General features: G+C 48.2%; 1 long non-coding RNA gene across 1 annotated transcript; it reads left to right on the top strand.

Annotated features, from left to right (window-relative positions):
• Positions 1–4,936: 4,936 nt before the first annotated feature.
• Positions 4,937–6,218, top strand: LOC123085085 (uncharacterized). Its single transcript, XR_006439573.1, has 2 exons — positions 4,937–5,194; positions 5,799–6,218. It is a non-coding gene; the product is annotated as an uncharacterized lncRNA (long non-coding RNA).
• Positions 6,219–7,049: the final 831 nt, after the last annotated feature.

Genomic DNA, 7,049 nt, shown 5'->3' with positions numbered 1-7,049 from the left:
CTATAAAGGTGCACTACAGGTATCTCCGAAAGTGTCTGTTGGGTTGACACGGATCGAGACTGGGATTTGTCACTCCATATGACAGAGAGGTATCTCTGGGCCCACTCGGTAATGCATCATCATAATGAGCTCAAAGTGACCAAGTGTTTGGTCACGGGATCATGCATTACGGTACGAGTAAAGTGACTTGCCGGTAATGAGACTGAACGAGGTATTGGGATACCGACGATCGAGTCTCGGGCATGTAACGTACCGATTGACAAAGGGAATAGTATACAGGGTTGATTGAATACTCGACATCGTGGTTCATCCGATGACATCATCGAGGAGCATGTGGGAGACAACATGGGTATCCAGATCCCGCTGTTGGTTATTGACCGGAGAGCCGTCTCGGTCATGTATGCATGCCTCCCGAACCCGTAGGGTCTACACACTTCAGGTTCGGTGACGCTAGGGTTATAAGGAAGACTTGTATGTGATTACCGAATGTTGTTCGGAGTCCCGGATGAGATCCTGGACGTCACGAGGAGTTCCGGAAGGGTCCGGAGGTAAAGATTTATATATGAGAAGTTGTCATGCGGACACCGGAAAGTTTCGGGGGCATATCGGTATTGTACCGGGGCCACCGAAAGGGTTCCAGGGGTCCACCGGAGGGGCCACCCCTCTCGGAGGGCCCCATGGGCCGCATGGGGCAGGGAACCAGCCCCTGGAGGGCTGGGCGCCCGCCCCCTTGGGCCCATGCGCCTAGGGTTGGGGGGAACCCTAAGGGGGGCGCACCCCCTTTGCTTGGGGGGCAAGCCCCCTCCCCTCTATGATGTCTCTTACCCATTTACTGCTATCATTTTGGGGATACGCTCTAGAGACAGCTACGTTCACTTTAAATAGGGCACCGTCTAAATCCGTTGAGACGACACCGTATGAATTATGGTTTGGGAAGAAACCTAAGCTGTCGTTTCTAAAAGTTTGGGGATGCGATGCTTATGTCAAGAAACTTCAACCTGAAAAGCTCAAACCCAAGTCGGAAAAATGCGTCTTCATAGGATACCCTAAGGAAACCATTGGGTATACCTTCTACTTAAGATCCGAGGGCAAGATCTTCGTTGCCAAGAACGGATCCTTTCTGGAAAAAGAGTTTCTCTCGAAAGGAGTAAGTGGGAGGAAAGTAGAACTCGATGGAGTACTACCTCTTGAACCGGAAAGTAGTGCAGCTCAGGAAAACGTTCCTGTGGTGCCTACACCGACTGGAGAGGAAATTAATGATGATGATCAAGGTACTTCTGATCAAGTTGCTACTGAACTTCGTAGGTCCACAAGGACACGTTCCACACCAGAGTGGTATGGCAACCCTGTCCTAGAAATCATGTTGTTAGACAATGGTGAACCTTCAAACTATGAAGAAGCGATGGCGGGCCTAGATTCCAACAAATGGCTAGAAGCCATGAAATCCGAGATAGAATCCATGTATGAAAACAAAGTATGGACTTTGACTGACTTGTCCGATGATCGGCGAGCGATAGAAAACAAATGGATCTTTAAGAAGAAGACGGACGCGGATGGTAATGTCACCATCTATAAAGCTCGACTTGTCGCTAAGGGTTATCGGCAAGTTCAAGGGATTGACTACGATGAGACTTTCTCTCCCGTAGCGAAGCTTAAGTCCGTCCGAATCATGTTAGCAATTGCCGCATACTATGATTATGAGATATGGCAGATGGACGTCAAAACGGCATTCCTTAACGGGCATCTTAAGGAAGAACTGTATATGATGCAGCCGGAAGGTTTTGTCGATCCTACGAATGCTAACAAAGTATGCAAGCTCCAGCGATCCATTTATGGGCTGGTGCAAGCATCTCAGAGTTGGAACATTCGCTTTGATGAGATGATCAAAGCGTTTGGGTTTATGCAGACTTATGGAGAAGCCTGCGTTTACAAGAAAGTGAGTGGGAGCTCTGTAGCATTTCTCATATTATATGTAGATGACATACTTTTGATGGGAAATAATATAGAATTCTTGGACAACATTAAGGCCTACTTGAATAAGTGTTTTTCAATGAAGGACCTTGGAGAAGCTGCTTACATATTAGGCATCAAGATCTATAGGGATAGATCGAGACGCCTCATAGGTCTTTCACAAAGCACATACCTTGATAAGATTTTGAAGAAGTTCAAAATGGATCAGTCCAAGAAAGGGTTCTTGCCTGTACTGCAAGGTGTGAGATTGAGCTCGGCTCAATGCCCGACCACGGCAAAAGATAAAGAAGAGATGAGCGTCATCCCCTATGCCTTAGCCATAGAATCTATTATGTATGCCATGCTGTGTACCAGACCTGATGTAAACCTTGCCGTAAGTTTGGTAGGAAGGTACCAAAGTAATCCCGGTAAGGAACACTGGACAGCGGTCAAGAATATCCTGAAGTACCTGAAAAGGACAAAGGACATGTTTCTCATTTATGAAGGTGACGAAGAGCTCGTCGTAAAGGGTTACGTCGACGCTAGCTTCGACACAGATCTGGATGACTCTAAGTCACAAACCGGATACGTGTATATGTTGAATGGTGGAGCAGTAAGCTGGTGCAGCTGCAAGCAGAGCGTCGTGGTGGGACCTACATGTGAAGCGGAGTACATGGCAGCCTCGGAGGCAGCGCATGAAGCAATTTGGGTGAAGGAGTTCATCACCGACCTAGGAGTCATGCCCAATGCGTCGGGGCCGATCAAACTCTTCTGTGACAACACTGGAGCTATTGCCCTTGCCAAGGAGCCCAGGTTTCACAAGAAGACCAGGCACATCAAGCGTCGCTTCAACTCCATCCGTGAAAATGTTCAAGATGGAGACATAGATATTTGCAAAGTGCATACGGATCTGAATGTCGCAGATCCGTTGACTAAACCTCTCTCGCGAGCAAAACATGATCAACACCAGAACTCTATGGGTGTTCGATTCATCACAATGTAACTAGATTATTGACTCTAGTGCAAGTGGGAGACTGTTGGAAATATGCCCTAGAGGCAATAATAAAAGGATTATTATTATATTTCCTTGTTCATGATAATTGTCTTTTATTCATGCTATAATTGTATTATCCGGAAATCGTAATACACGTGTGAATACATAGACCACAATACGTCCCTAGTAAGCCTCTAGTTGACTAGCTCGTTGGTCAACAGATAGTCATGGTTTCCTGACTATGGACATTAGATGTCATTGACAACGGGATCACGTCATTAGGAGAATGACGTGATGGACAAGACCCAATCCTAAGCATAGCACAAGATCGTGTAGTTCGTTTTGCTAGAGATTTTCCAATGTCAAGTATCTCTTCCTTAGACTATGAGATCGTGTAACTCCCGGATACCGTAGGAGTGCTTTGGGTGTACCAAACATCACAATGTAACTGGGTGACTATAAAGGTGCACTACAGGTATCTCCGAAAGTGTCTGTTGGGTTGACACGGATCGAGACTGGGATTTGTCACTCCTTATGACGGAGAGGTATCTCTGGGCCCACTCGGTAATGCATCATCATAATGAGCTCAAAGTGACCAAGTGTTTGGTCACAGGATCATGCATTACGGTACGACTAAAGTGACTTGCCGGTAACGAGACTGAATGAGGTATTGGGATACCGACGATCGAGTCTCGGGCATGTAACGTACCGATTGACAAAGGGAATAGTATACGGGGTTGATTGAATCCTCGACATCGTGGTTCATCCGATGAAATCATCGAGGAGCATGTGGGAGCCAACATGGGTATCCAGATCCCGCTGTTGGTTATTGACCGGAGAGCTGTCTCGGTCATGTCTGCATGCCTCCCGAACCCGTAGAGTCTACACACTTAAGGTTCGGTGACGCTAGGGTTATAAGGAAGACTTGTATGTGATTACCGAATGTTGTTCAGAGTGCCGGATGAGATCCCGGACGTCACGAGGAGTTCCGGAAGGGTCCGGAGGTAAAGATTTATATATGGAAAGTTGTCATGCGGACACCGAAAAGTTTGGGGGGCATATCGGTATTGTACCGGGGCCACCGGAAGGGTTCCAGGGGTCCACCGGGAGGGGCCACCCCTGTCGGAGGGCCCCATGGGCCGCATGGGGCAGGGAACCAGCCCCTGGAGGGCTGGCCCCCCCCCCCTTGGGCCCATGCGCCTAGGGTTGGGGGGAACCCTAAGGGGGGCGCACCCCCTTTGCTTGGGGGGCAAGCCCCCTCCCTGGCCGCCGCCCCCCCCCCCCCCTCTAGATCTCATCTAGAGGGGGCCGGCCCCCTTTCCCCTTCCCCTATAAATAGAGGAGCGAGGGGAGGGCTGAACACCTGATCCAAGGCGCAGCCCCTCCCCTCCCCAACACCTCTCCTCCTCCGTTAGCGCTTGGCGAAGCCCTGTCGTAGTACTGCCACTCCACCAACACCATGCCGTCGTGCTGTTGCTGGAGCCTTCTTCCTCAACCTCTCCTTCCCCCTTGCTGGATCAAGAAGGAGGAGACGTCGTCCGTTCCGTACGTGTGTTGAACGCGGAGGTGCTGTTCGTTCAGCACTTGGTCATCGGTGATTTGGATCACGGCGAGTACGACTCCATCATCCCCGTTCCCTTGAACGCTTCCGCACGCGATCTACAAGTGGTATGTAGATGCAATCTCTCTCCCATGACTCGTTGCTTAGATGAACTCATAGATGGATTTTGGTGAAACCGTAGGAAAAATTTTAATTTTCTGCAACGTTCCTCAACATTATCTATTCCTCCGCTCGGGGAGTCGAACTTGCAAATTCTCTCTTTCATAAAGCTATGGTATGCAATTTGCGTGCTCTAAAAAATACCCATAATTCATAAGTATGTGTACTTATGAAATATGTGAAGACCTGAAGGCCTCAAAATAATTTTACAATTTTATTGAGCGGTTCATAATAATTTTACATATTGTGAAATCCAAGCTACATGACCTTTTTGCTTATTTCTGTACCTACTACGAGGCTAAACCTTGTGAGCTGGGCTGCCAGCCCACGTAGCCGAAAATATGTTCCTTAGCTCAGCTCTCGTGGTTTCAGATCGAGATTCTCTTCCGAGAACTCCGCATCTACCGCCGCCGGAAGAGGGCAGCCGCGCCGGACGGCCTCTGCGCGCCACCGAGGGTCGGGGGATCACCACATCTGCATCGCCATGAGGAGCCGAGGGGATGGAGTCCCGCATGGCGGAGAAGGCAGCGGTGAGAATCAAAATGATCCCATCACATAGCCTTTTCCTGTTTGCCGTCCATTTCTTGTACTCTCCGTTGATGCAGTGGTTCGGTGGATGGCCATTTCTCTTTCTTTGCAAGAGCGTGCTAATAAGGTGTTAGAAATCCAACGGAATGAATAGTTGATTGTAATCAAAACAGGGTAGCTCTCATTGATGAACAGCGTAATCAAAGAAAGCAGGGATCAACCCTTATTAACAGTACAATTCTCTTAAGGGTTTGGGGCAGTTCTTGTTTTGACTAGCGTCGAATTATCCGCCGCATTCACATCGGGCCCCGGCTTGGATGGCATCAGGAACAATGCGTCGTCAGAACCCTGCGGGAAGGTTTATTGGAAGGGGAATGACACTTGACTGGGAGTAGTGATATATTTGGGGGACTCAGTCATATGAGGTGCAAATTCATGCTTTTGTGAGCTTTGGGCTAACTTTGTACTAGTTTGGGTCTCTTGGTACTGTTTGTTTTTACCCATTATTTTTGTTAACTGATGGATCCATATTTCTCTATGCACCAGCCAAAGGAGGAAGATAGGTTGTGCGCGTTGACGGATGATGTTTTACTGTCTATCTTGCAGAAAGTCGACATAAGCATGGGTGTAAGGACAAGTACGCTGTCAACACGGTGGAGGCTGCTGCCTGAGCTCAACATTGATGTCAGGCATTTCCTACCCGTTCCACGCCCAGATTCGGTTGTAGAAAATGTCAGTCAGGAAGCTATGGTAGCTCTAACCGAAGCAGCGTGTTTATTCGCCAAATCTCAGAAAGAATCCACAATCACAAGACTGTAGATTAAACTATACTTGGTCAGCACTTTTTTGAGCGACATTGGCTCACTATTAGGTGTGTGATTGATAGGGGTTTGCCGGAAGATTTGGACCTTGCCCTTCTCGATGAGTTGAGCCCTAGTGACTCTTCCGATCTGCACATGCTACAGATTGCAAACGACGTGTATGATTTTTTCAATGCCTACCCTAGTGTGTTTCGTTGCCTCCCCAGACTTTCTTTGCATGGTTTTTATTTTACCTCTTCCTAGCCATAGGTATAGCCTACACCATGTGGCGGATTTCCAGCACTTTCCACCGAGGTCACCGCCATCATCATAAACTCACTGAGAGATAGTGGCGATGGCGTCAGGAGAGACCAAATACATGGGGGCTCATGGTCCAAGACACCTATGGTCGGTGCGTCTCTCACATTCTATCTGCCCTAGCTATAGAGTTGGAGCCTGCGTTGGGCTGGGACTCTTCTTACCACTGAGCTTGACTCGGCCAAAACTGGCTCGGCCCGGTCATTGCTTTGGGCCCAAATTTACATCTCGTCTCGGCTAGTATTCATTTCGGGCCTGCTTGGTCGGGCTCGGGTGGAAAGGGCTACGAGCGAGCGAAAAAGCTGGTCGATCAGGGCCAGTTTGCTGATAGCTTTGTACTTCAGACCTTCCTTGGTCTTCGTCGCCATGTGTCGCCGGAAGCCAGTCGGCATGTGGTACTCGGAAAACCCTATTTGCCGCTCTCTGCGGCAAACAGTGCGGGTACCCCACAGGGTTATCGACCGAGCCGTTGCGCATGGGTCGGCCTGTTAAGCGTTCCAACTATGCCGGTTTTGAGAACCTTCTATGGATGTTTCTAGCCGGTTTTTTCCGGTTTGAGGAACCTTCTATAAGGTTCCTGGACCAATGTTTTATTTTACATCACTTTTTCATTTTTATTTCACATTTTCATTCCTTTTTCCTTTTTCCTTTTTCTCTTTTCTTTTGGAATTTTTTTATGTTTCCAACGAATGTTTCAGAACTTTTATAAAAAGTTAAATTTTCATATTTTGTTCGTTTT

This window comes from Triticum aestivum, chromosome 1B (genome assembly GCF_018294505.1).
Source record: "Triticum aestivum cultivar Chinese Spring chromosome 1B, IWGSC CS RefSeq v2.1, whole genome shotgun sequence".
NCBI lineage: Eukaryota > Viridiplantae > Streptophyta > Magnoliopsida > Poales > Poaceae > Triticum > Triticum aestivum.
This window is presented reverse-complemented; position numbering and strand designations above follow the sequence as displayed.